This window comes from Candoia aspera, chromosome 1 (genome assembly GCF_035149785.1).
Source record: "Candoia aspera isolate rCanAsp1 chromosome 1, rCanAsp1.hap2, whole genome shotgun sequence".
In the NCBI taxonomy this organism is placed as follows: Eukaryota; Metazoa; Chordata; class Lepidosauria; order Squamata; family Boidae; genus Candoia; species Candoia aspera.
Genome location: NC_086153.1, coordinates 57,065,920 through 57,078,843, shown reverse-complemented (window position 1 = coordinate 57,078,843; position 12,924 = coordinate 57,065,920).

The window sequence follows — 12,924 nt, the reverse complement described above, 5'->3', positions numbered from 1 at the left end:
GTCAGGAAATCAGAAGATGCTTAATCCTTGGGAGAAGAGCAATGACCAATCTCGATAAAATAGTTAAGAGCAGAGACATCACACTGACAACAAAGGTCTGCATATTTAAAGCAATGGTGTTCCCTGTAGTAACATATGGCTGCGAGAGCTGGACCATAAGGAAGGCTGAGAGAAGGAAGATCAATGCTTTTGAACTGTGGTGTTGGAGGAAAATTCTGAGAGTGCCTTGGACTGAAAGAAGATCAAACCAGTCCATCCTCCAGGAAATAAAGCCAGACTGCTCACTTGAGGGAATGATATTAAGGGCAAAACGGAAATACTTTGGCCACATAATGAGAAGACAGGACACCCTGGAGAAGATGCTGATGCTAGGGAGAGTGGAGGGCAAAAGGAAGAGGGGCCGACCAAGGGCAAGGTGGATGGATGATATTCTAGAGGTGACGGACTCGTCCCTGGGGGAGCTGGGGGTGTTGACAACCGACAGGAAGCTCTGGCGTGGGCTGGTCCATGAAGTCACGAAGCGTTGGAAGCGACTGAATGAATAAACAACAACAATGTCCACCATTAGCTTTTCTGCAAAGAGCCAAATCTCCCACAACAGCTATTTTTCAAGTACAACCATCAAAAACATCCTGAAAATTTCAAAAGGACTTCTATCCAGAAAGGTTGCCTACCCATTATAGGGCTTGCAAAATTTTGATTTGAGGCTACCTCTCACTTCCCTAAATCTCTCCTCCATCCAGGTACTCCATCCAGGTCAGGTGGTACTGAATTAAACTCTTTTTGCATTGTCTCTATCACTAAATGTCCATGCTGTTGGACCTACTCCTTTTTAAAAAAAAGATTTACAATGATAACTCATCAGAACTGTTTCGGAATAACGGAAGATTGGTCAGGCTTATTTTAGGACAGATGACAACAAGGTTGCCATCTCTGGTTCGTAATTTTTTTGGTATGATATCTGAAGTTGAAGGGAAGAAAAAAAAATATGCTGGAAGAAAATTCCCTGCGAATAAATCCTCAGGAACCTAGTGTGATCCAATTACTAGTTTGCTTTACTGCTGTTAGAAACTGAACTCATGGGATGGCCTTTGATGAAATCTCTACTCTGTCCTGATCTGTAAAATGTAGGTATTGCACTGCTAATTTCCAGAGTGTGCACTTCTGGTCAAGTTTTGTGTGTGTGTTCATATACTGTATGTACACACAGTCACATAAACAATTTCCTTACCACAAAGGGAAATGTTTCCCATGTTTCCCTACTACTTTTTTATACCGCCCCTTTTCTTATTCCCACCCCCAAAAAGAATATATCTTAAAGAATAGACAGACAACAGGCTTTGACTGGTAGCATTAACTGGATTGCCTTGTGGACAAAGTAGATTATAAAGCCCTGTGCATATGATTGTGTTATGGATAATAAATTCTAAGACAAGTAAACAAAGTACATTGCTGGCTCCTTAGTCTAACTCCTTACCACAGTATTTCCTGACCCGAAATCCTGTGTTGCTACAGGAACCTGTTTACATTAGTCCATCTATCTAACAAATGTGGTCTTCAAGATGAAATAGGAGCATAAACTGATAGAATAAAATTGTTTTTTTCTGGACTGGATAAATGATATATTTCTTATATTTCCTTTTGTTGGGAAGCTCCTTCAGAAGCAGTCTCACTGATTAAAAAATATGAAGTTAATGTCCAATGTTCTATTTTCCCCATTCTTTACTGATATTTGCATCATAATTATATCTCATAAGTACTTAATTAAACCCCTCCCATCTACAAATTTGTCCTTTATTAATTAAATAAAATACAGGATAAGAGAACAGGTTAAAATCTCTTTTCACTCATAAAGTTCCCTAAATAATCTTGGGTCAGCTATGCCTTACCTAACCTACCCAATGCAGATTTGTAAAGTGAGAAATATGCACACTACCTAAAATTCCTTGGAAGAAAAGAATGACATAAGTACATGAAAATACTTTATTTATTTATAGGACTTTTGGGCCACTCCAATCAGCTGACCCTGAGGCAGCATATAACTCCTCAATACCTGAGATTAAAACAATACAAATACAACACACTATTCCTACCTCACTCCCACCACCAATTATATTTCCATTGCACCTTCAATAAGATCTTTTTCTTTTTTTTTGTGCCAGGACAATTCCATGCAGGTTTTGTGGCAACGTTTTCAGAAGTGGTTTCCCATTGCCTTTTTCCTGGGGCTGAGAAAAAGTGACTGACCCAAAGTCACGTAGCTGGCTTTATGCCTAAAGCAGGATTAGAACTCAGAGTTTCCCAGATTCTAGCTTGATGCTTTCAATCACTACACCAAAATGACTCTGTTTTGGCAGATTGCTGGGAAAGCCTTTAGCCCAGGAGAGATCAGAAAAGTCACACACCAGGCATTTCTATACAAATAATTTTATTTATAGAAAGCAAAACATATTTAAAAGGCTTCTGCATTCTTGCAGACTCTCAGAGCAGCTACATGCCTACACAGAAAGGAAACAGAAACTAAAACAAGTCCAAGCAAGTTCTTTCCCCCCAGGTGCAAAAATTAACATTAGAAAAGGGGACAGTTGAATTCAACCTCTGCACCCGGCCAAAATGATTAGTTACCATAGTAACTTTAATCTGTAGTAGAAAACATTAACACTTTGTAAGTAAAACTATCTATTTCCAAGAATTAGAACTAAACTAAACTGACAAAGTGCAGTAATAGAATAATAATTGAACACCAGCAATAACACAATAAAAACAGCATTGAAATATTATTAAATACAAGTGTTGGGAAAATTAAAAAAATCTTCATTTTATTCGTGATCCAACGACAGCTGTTTTCCAATTATGTAAAAATAATAACAAAAGAATTTTAAAACATAAAATCAGGAAAGGGTACATGTCTTCAAAGTAGCTCTATAAAATATAGAGGGAGGTGGGGGAAGCCACCAAAACAACTTAATCTACAGATTATGAACTAAAATAATCCTAGAGAGTGAAACTGCTACAGTAAGCTCTCTCTCTGCCACACATACAAGCACACACACAGGGAGAGAATAAAATGCTTCTGCCTGGTTCCAAAACCAGTAATTTACTACAAACAGCAATAAGCCATTTTAGGGGTGTTACTGCACAAATAAGAGGCAGCCATTATAGAGGTCCTTTCTCTTACAACCATTTACCACATGACACCTGTAAGCATATTAGAGCCTTCCCCATTTTGGACATTCTTGGATGTATGAACTTCAACTTCTAGAATTTTCCATCTAGCATGGACATTTCTAAGAATTCTGGGAGTTTGAAGTTGACACATCTGAAACAGGCAGGTTGGGAACAGCTGACTGACTTTTGTACCAGTCCCTTTTCAACTTGCAATATATACATCATGAGTCAACCAAGTACGGCTGACTCATATGTGAAGACAAAGAAGTCATCCTGCCACAGTTCCTGGAGCAACAAAATTCCCCTTAACCTCCAACATCATGCAGTAGGGAAGTAAAATAAATTGCTAGGCCCCTGCCCCAACTATGGTTTCAGTATGTTGTACATTTTTCTGGTTGTTTGGGGGTGGGGGGAATATGACTGGCTGCTATGAGGGGAAGCTAGATCAACCGCTCTACTCTGGTTAGAAGCATCATGAAACTGCTGAAGGAGAAGTGATAGGCGTGCCTGCAGTTTTGCATCCAGATACTTTCCCCAATAGCCATAACCATGGTTGCACATCACTCTGGTGGTTGGAATGGAGAGATACTTTCTAAACATGTAGGGCTCATGATGTTCCCTAAGTTTTCTCAGCTTTTCAAGGATGGCAGATCTGCAGAGGATTGCAGGTTGGAGAGTGAAAAATGGTGGTGATGTAGAAGTTTGGCTGTCAGTGACAGTTGTACTTAATCTTGATTAAAGTACAGCAGATGAACAGGAAATTCAAGTACAAATTATTTCAGCCTCATTTCTCAATGAGCATTTGATTTAGCTCTTCAGAGATTAGAAGGGGATGTAGAAAACACCCCCAAATTCTACAAATCCTGTTTGTCTAGACCAAGATAGAAAAATGCTATTTTACCACACAAAGATTAAAGAAAGTGGATAATATTTCTCCTTTTTCCCTTGGAGCAACAATTTGAGAGTGCCCAATTAAGCTGATTTGGTAGCAGATCCAGGAGACGACAAAAGCATTTCTTTACATAACCAACAATTATTTTTTAATGGAATTCACTCCCATAGGATGAGGTGCCTTTATATTTGTCTTCATATTTTGAATGAGTTCAGTGATCCTAAGTTTAATGAATCATGCCTTTACTAAACTACCTATTCATTTTAACTTTTAATGTATTTAATTAATTACAGTAATTTCTCCTGCTTCATAGACTGAATAGAAGAAAATACTATTGTGATTATCTGCATGTCAAAACTTGACTGGTGAAAGCTTAATAAACTTGCTTCATTTATCAACAAGCTGGTTATTATGCTAATTATTATGTATATATTGCCAAACAATAGAAAGAATTATTACTTTTTTAGAACACTGCGAGATTACTCTTTTATAGGAGAGGCTTGGAAAATAATGTTCTACTTGAGTCATATTTTAATGGCATATATAATTCAGGTGTGCCTGTGTGCACACACATAGGAAGGAATTAATCCAAAACTAAAATGTCTATAAACAACTCTTCTAAGGTAACCCACTAACATCTTACAATGCCTTTATTAAATTACCTATTCATTAGCAAATTACCAAAAAGGAGAGGCAACAAAAAAGAGAATAAGATGTGCTTGTCTAATTTACAGAAGCAAGGTTAGATGTTCACTGGTGAGATTTCAACAGAAATACCAATAATTGCATTCTTGCCTTGGTTGGGAAAGCTATCTGTGACAGTGCGTCTGCTTAGTTTGCTCCTTCCAGATAGTAACTGTTGTTAGGCAGTTGAAAAAAAAATCCCTGTTTTCACTTCTGGTTCTTTATGTCTACCCTCCCCCCCTCCCAATAGTTCATCAAACAAATCCATCAATCTTTATATCTAAGGTGGGCCAATAAAGCATTATTTTGATTAGTAGATGCTGTTTGCTAATATGATGGCAAGTATAATCAAAATTAAACATTTTCTGAAAAGATTTTATATAAAAGGCTTTTCCAATGAAATGAGAAGATATATGGGTTCAACCAGATTCCTTTGTGATTATGCTGAGGTCTACCACAAGATAAAAATTATGATAGTTAACAAAGCTGCCCATATAGTTTCATATACCAGAAGGAAAAAAGATAGAATAATTAAAAATAATTAAGTAAACCTAAAAGGCCTTCTGCCCCTAAAGAAAAAGAAAAGGTCAGGAGTCTTGAGAATGCAGAACTAAGAATATGTCTGTTGCAAAAATATCTTTGTGGACCACTTGGGAGCATTGGGAGTTGGGGACACTGGTTTCCCATCTTCCTGAGCAAGCGATTCTAGCTGGTTGGGAAAGGTAGCACCAGGTTTGGTTCTCTCTTTTCAGCTAACATCTGCATGAAACCACTTGGTTTATCTGTCTGAAGTGAACTGTCATCAGTATACCCAACTGTATGTTTCAACTTCAGGCTGGGGCTGGGATGCGATGGAAACCTTGACCTGCTGTCTAGCCTCTATATGGGCCTGGATAGGAAAAAATCAGGTTGACATTGAACAAAATAGAGCTACTGTTTCTCCAAAAAGAATAAAATACAAATCCAGTTTTAACTCTGTCAGTCACTCCCCTGAAGAAACAGGCCTACAACATGGCGACTGTTGGATGCAATGGTGTAAGCCATGGCCAGGGGAACCTTCTACCAGCTTTGGTTGGTACACCAATTGTAGTTCTGCCTGAAGCAGGAGGCCTTGGAGACAGTGAATGGAGTCTTCATCACTACCCAAATGGATCATTGCAATGTGATTTACACAGAACCACCTCTGCAGACTGCTTGGAAGCTACAGTCACTACAATTACATAACATCAGTATTGTGGGTACTGTACTGGCCCAATAGGCTTTCAAGGGCAATTCAAAGTGCTAGCTTTAAACCTTTAAAGCCCTACCTGTCTTGGTTCATAGGTACTTTCAGACCTACCTACTCCAAGTGGACCCAATCCATTTGATGTACTCACTTCAAATGGAAAAGAGTGGATGGCAGCCCAAAGGCAGCATTTTCTATGGTCAACATCTGAGGTTCGGGTTGCATTTTGGCATCTATTAGGAAACACTTGAAAACAGGGCTCTTCCACAGGTTATTTGTAGCCAAATGGTTCTATGCAGGATTAGGGTGACACTATAGTTTGCATAATTCTATAGAATTATACTGATATTGTTTTATAGTGTTGACTTTATACGATTTTACATTATTGTGTTGACTGTGAAAACTACTGCATTGGTTGAAGCTAGCAGTATGCCAATTAAATAAACAAAGAAATAAATAGTACTGTGCATTGCTTGACGTTCAAATTATGTTGTTTTGGATCTCATGGGGGTATGTAATTTGCAATGGTTTGCAACTTCTTAACCCAAGCATGTCTTCCCAGTCATGTATGGCAGCCACAGGATCCTGGGAAAAAATGTACCAGCTTCAAGGAGTTGGAGATGGGTGCTACGTGATTGTTCTAAAACATATTTTTCTTTTTGAATCTGAAGCATTGTACAACCCTAATATCATTATAATTATTAACTTTAACTTTGATGTTCTTTTTTTTACATTTCAATTTTGTATTAATGTTACTGTTGTGTTTCATATTGTAATCTATCTCAACTGCCTATATATGGAGAAAAGCAGGGCATAAATTTAATAAAAATGACACATTCATACATATAGTATATTGGTACATACCTCTTTTGGGTTATGTGAAATTATGCAAGTTGAAGAAAAAGAAGAAATAGCAAGCAAAAATAATTAATGGAATGAGAAAAAGGAAAATAGAGTTAAATGTAGCTTACAACATTATCTTTTATTGTAACTTTCCATAACTTTGTCATTACTTCCACCACACCCATATACCAATTCCTAAGCTACATTTTAAAAATCTTCTTTTTGAAAATCTCATCAACTCCATCTAACCACAACTTTCTTGGTCTTTCCCTTCCTATCAGTTCTTTCACTCTTGGTTTTATATTGGTTTTGCATCTCAATCCTCATTTATTCTCCTCATATGACCAAACCATGTCAATGTACTTCTTTTATACTGATCACTCACTTTTACAGTCAATCATCTGCATTCATTGCCCACTGATTCTTGGCCCCTCTCTTGTTTTACCACCCATACTAAGCAATGCATTCCTACTGCATTCAACTAATTTTTCTCTCTCCTGGCATTCCCAGTTCTCACTTCCATATAACAAAGGTGGCAGAAACATGCTCTTAGTCATTTTTACTTCTTTCAACAAGCAATAGTTGCTTGCAAGAAACCCTATACCAGCGTTTCTCAACCTTGGCAACTTTGAGATTGTGGACTTCAACTCCCATGCATGCTGGCTGAGGAATCTGGGAGTTGAAGTCCACATATTTTAAAGTTACCAAGGTTGAGAAACACTGTCCTATACTATTCACTACTTTTGTATCAAAATTTGCCATGTGATGCCATGTGGTTGTAACAGTCTGTTGGTGGTTTCTGAGATGTTTCTGATGTATGGCAGTGTTATCCTTTTCATAGTTTCCATTGGTTGAGTTGTAGTGGGTTGGGTGGTGAGGCACTTTTTGATAAAGTTAAGCGGGTATCCATTTTGTTGGAAGATACTGTGCAGATGTTCTTTTTTTTTTCTGGTGTTCTGGGTTGCTGCAGTGTGTAAGTGCTCATCTGAATAATGTTCTTACACAGCTTCTCTTGTGGGAGGTTGGATTGTTACTTTGGTATCACCGTAGCACATAAGCCAACTAAAACCCTTCAAAACATATTAAGCAACCCAAAAGACCCAACAGCCCAAGAAAAAAAACAGGAGAGCACCAAGGATTCCACATAAATATGTTAAAAACCAAGGGTCATCAGAAATTCTTACCTTATTCCTTGCTCAATATTGAACCATTCACTAAGTATTCTATTTATTCTCATACACACACTTCTTGCATTCAGTAACAACCTTCAATCCTATATCTGCCTATTTATTTTATCAAACACATTCTGCACATCAACAAACATACAATAAGCTTTCTTACTCACATTTACACATTTCTCCATGACTATGGCAAACATCTGGATGCCAGACTTCCTGCCTGGTTTAAAGCTCCCCTGCACTTCCCAGCTTTTGCTTCTTGTCACTGTGTATTCTTTTTCAACAAAAATGCTGCAAAACACCACACCAGGCACACTAACAAATCAATCCCCAGTAGTTTTTTCCATTAATTTTCCCTACCTTTCCCTTGTATGGCATTCTTAAAATTGTCAGGCATTGTTGTTGCCAGGTATATGTCAGGCAGGCCATGTCATAAGCAAATTGGATCCACATTTCAATAGTTCTTCAGTAACATTGTCTAAACCTACAGCCTTACCTTTTTCAACATTCTCAAGCTGTTCATAATTATTTTCTTGGACACCAACATTTATAGCACTCAGTTCCATAATTTAATTCATTATTCTTTTCAAACTATATCAAGTGGCTTCCTCACCTTCTTTCTTTATGTCCACTTAATTCTGTTGAAGATTAATCTGTCTTCTAATACTTTTCCTTACACAACTCATACCTTCTGTTCCCTCAGTCATTCTACTTTCATTCTCCTTTTATTACTTTCCTTTAATTCCAGAGCAATTTTCCCCAAGATTCACTCTTGACACATTCATAATCTCTTATTTTTCTTGTATCCTTATGCTCTTTATTATTTACCTTCTATGACATTCTAAGCAGCAATCTTCCATACGCCATGGTCAATCAAGACTTTCACATAAAACATCTTAATAAGATAAAGGAGGAATAGGAAGGAAGGATTACCAGTGTTATCATGCTAAGGACAATACCATATCATTTAGCACCTTTGGGGCAATATGTCCCACGCATGCTCATGCTATTCCATGCATGCTATGATCTCTAATCTAGAAACTACCTTGCAAGCCAATAGACTGTTGGCTACTTCTTCTTAGTGAGGAGATATATGCAGTATACTGACAGAGACTCAGGAAAAGTGGTGCAATATAACAATTGTATAAGGTTATTTTTATTTTTTATACTTGCTAAGTATTTACCAAAAGGACTGTATAGGGAATGAATGTGAATGCACGGAACCTTCATGCCACACCTGTTGGCAATTCCTTAAAGGAGCTGCATCTTTTCCTTTGTGCAATTCCAGGAAAAGACACATTTGGTTTAAAGAGGTGCCAATTGATGCAATCTTCATCCCTAAGCAGACTCTGAATCACCTTTTCTCCTTTGAATCCAGATCACTGCATAGCCCTATTTACTAATTACCAATGGAATACTTCAGATGAATTATATTTGGCAGCTTAGCCAGGCCTCCTTTCAGATTTATAAATTGAAATCATGAATGTCTAAGAAAAAAGTTAACAATTGTTCCTGTTTCATTGAATTGCAGTGTTCAATGATACTCAAACATATCAGTACATTCAGCTCATACAAAATACCTTTGATCATGACAGAACAAGGCAAACTTTCAAAAGCAAGAAGGAAAGCAAAGATCATGAAATAATGGTCCATTAATGACTATTAGCTGAGAAACTCAATATATGCATCCTGTGTGGGTGAATGGTGTGTTCCATTAATGCCCTCTACCATTAAAACTTTTTTGTAAGATTCAGGCCATCATCAGATTGAATTCATTAGCCATATAACTTCACAGGTTAGTAAAGGTAAAGGTAAAGGTTTCCCTTGACGTAAAGTCCAGTCGAGTCCGACTCTAGGGGGCGGTGCTCATCTCCGTTTCAAAGCCTTGGAGCCGGCGTTGTCCATAGGACACTTCCGGGTCATGTGGCCAGCATGACTCACGGAACGCCGTTACCTTCCCGCCGAAGCGGTACCAATTAATCTACTCACATTTGCATGTTTTCGAACTGCTTGGTGTGCAGAAGCTGGGACGAGCAACGGGAGCTCACCCCGCCGCGCGGTTTCGAACCGCCGACCTTCCGATCGACAGCTCAGCGGTTTAACCCGCAGCGCCACCGCGTCCCTTTTTTGTAAGATTCAGGCCATCATCAGATTGAATTCATTAGCCATATAACTTCACAGGTTACTGCTTTAAAAACTTCAATGGAAGCAAAACACTGAGTAATATCATGATAAAATTATGCATTCTTATTGAAAATTGCCAATTTAAACCTCTGCCTGAAATATATAGAGGCAGAGCCAGTTGAAGAAACGTATTTTCATATAGCTTCTCTGCACTGTTCCAAAATCAGCTCTTCACCTCTGTGACTGTATGCTGTTGTCTGCCTTCAACCACTGAACTAATTTATTTCTGCCTCAACTACAGATAAGATAAATCACTTCAGAATTTTTTCCACCTTTAATATGACATACAAGCTGTACAATTTGACTGAGAAACAAACTGAAATCTTTTAGGGGGAAAAAAATAAAACACTAGAATAACGTGGTTGCATAAGCGTGCACTCCCTTAAACTAATACTTTGTTGAAGCACCTTTTGATTTTATGGCAGCATTCAGTCTTCTGGGGTAGGAGTCTATCAGCATGGCACATCTTGCCTTGGGAATCTTTGCCTACTCTTCCTTGCAGAAGCGCTCCAAATATGTCAGATTGCGAGGGCACCTCCTGTGCACAGCCCTCTTCAGGTCACCCCACAGATTTTCAATTGGATTCAGGTCTGGGCTCTGGCTGGGCCATTCCAAAACTTTGACCTTCTTCTGATAAAGCCATTCTTTTGCTGATTTGGAGGTATGCTTTGGGTGGTTGTCGTGTTGAAAGGTGAAATTCCTCTTCATCTTCAGCATTTTAGCAGAGGCCTGAAGGTTTTGTGTCAAAATTGACTGATACGTGGAATTGTTCATAATTTCCTCCACCTTGACTAAAGCCCCAGTTCCAGCTGAAGAAAAGTGGCCCCTGTCAAGATATAGGACTAAGAACCACGCTGAGATCAGGTGCTTTAGCTCTAGTGTTTATTGTTCTGCCCTATAGTACAAAATCCTGCTAAACTGAGAAAGTATCAGTGATTCCTACTAGAAAAGCTCAGACAGTTAAGGCAGTTCTCTTCGGGATTTCTTGATAGGAAGCTGAAGAGAATCAGAACTACGCATGAACTTCTCCCCCTGGAGAGGGCCCCTCCCTCTCCATCAGCAATGTCCATAACAGCCCCAAAGCATAATCCTGCCACCACCATGCATCACTGTGGGTATGGTGTACTTTTGGTGATGCACAGTGTTGTTTTTGTGCCAAACATACTTTTTGGAATTATGGCCAAAAAGTTCAACCTTGGTCTCCTCAGACCAAAACACATTTTCCCGTATGCTTTTTTCAGACTTGATGTAGATTTTTGCAAAATGTAGCTGTGCTTGGATGTTTTTCTTTGTAAGAAAAGGCTTCCGTCTTGCCACCCTACCCCACAGCCCAGACATACAGTATGAAAAATATGGGAGATTGTTGTCACATGTAATACACAACCAGTACTTGCCAGAAATTCCTGCAGCTCCTTTAATGTTGCTGTAGGCCTCTTGGCAGCCTCTTGGACCAGTTTTCTTCTTGTTTTTTCATCAATTTTGGAGGGACATCCAGTTCTTGATAATGTCACTGCTGTGTGCCATATTTTCTCCACTTGTTGATGACTATCTTCACTGTGTTCCATGGTATATCCTATGCCTTGGAAATTTTTTTGTACCCTTCTCCTGACTGATGTTGTTGTTTATTCGTTTAGTCGCTTCCGACTCTTCGTGACTTCATGGACCAGCCCACGCCAGAGCTTCCTGTCGGTCGTCAACACCCCCAGCTCCCCCAGGGACGAGTCCGTCACCTCTAGAATATCATCCATCCATCTTGCCCTTGGTCGGCCCCTCTTTCTTTTGCCTTCCACTCTCCCTAGCATCAGCATCTTCTCCAGGGTGTCCTGTCTTCTCATTATGTGGCCAAAGTATTTCAGTTTTGCCTTTAATATCATTCCCTCAAGTGAGCAGTCTGGCTTTATTTCCTGGAGGATGGACTGGTTGGATCTTCTTGCAGTCCAAGGCACTCTCAGAATTTTCCTCCAACACCACAGTTCAAAAGCATCGATCTTCCTTCGCTCAGCCTTCCTTATGGTCCAGCTCTCGCAGCCATATGTTACTACAGGGAACACCATTGCTTTAACTATGCGGGCCTTTGTTGTCAGTGTGATGTCTCTGCTCTTAACTATTTTATCGAGATTTGTCATTGCTCTTCTTCCAAGGATTAAGCGTCTTCTGATTTCCTGACTGCAGTCAGCATCTGCAGTAATCTTTGCACCTAGGAATACAAAGTCTTTCACTGCTTCTACATTTTCTCCCTCTATTTGCCAGTTATCAATCAAGCTGGTTGCCATAATCTTGGTTTTTTTGAGGTTTAGCTGCAAACCAGCTTTTGCACTTTCTTCTTTCACCTTCATCATAAGGCTCCTCAGTTCCTCTTCACTTTCAGCCATCAAAGTGGTATCATCTGCATATCTGAGATTGTTAATGTTTCTTCCAGAGATTTTAACTCCAGCCTTGGATTCCTCAAGGCCAGCTTGTCACATGATGTGTTCTGCATACAAGTTGAATAGGTAGGGTGAGAGTATACAGCCCTGCCGTACTCCTTTCCCAATCTTAAACCAGTCTGTTGTTCCGTGGTCTATTCTTACTGTTGCTACTTGGTCGTTATACAGATTCTCCAGGAGGCATACAAGATGACTTGGTATCCCCATACCACTAAGAACTTGCCACAATTTGTTATGGTCCACACAGTCAAAGGCTTTAGAATAGTCAATAAAACAGAAATAGATGTTTTTCTGAAACTCCCTGGCTTTTTCCATTATCCAGCG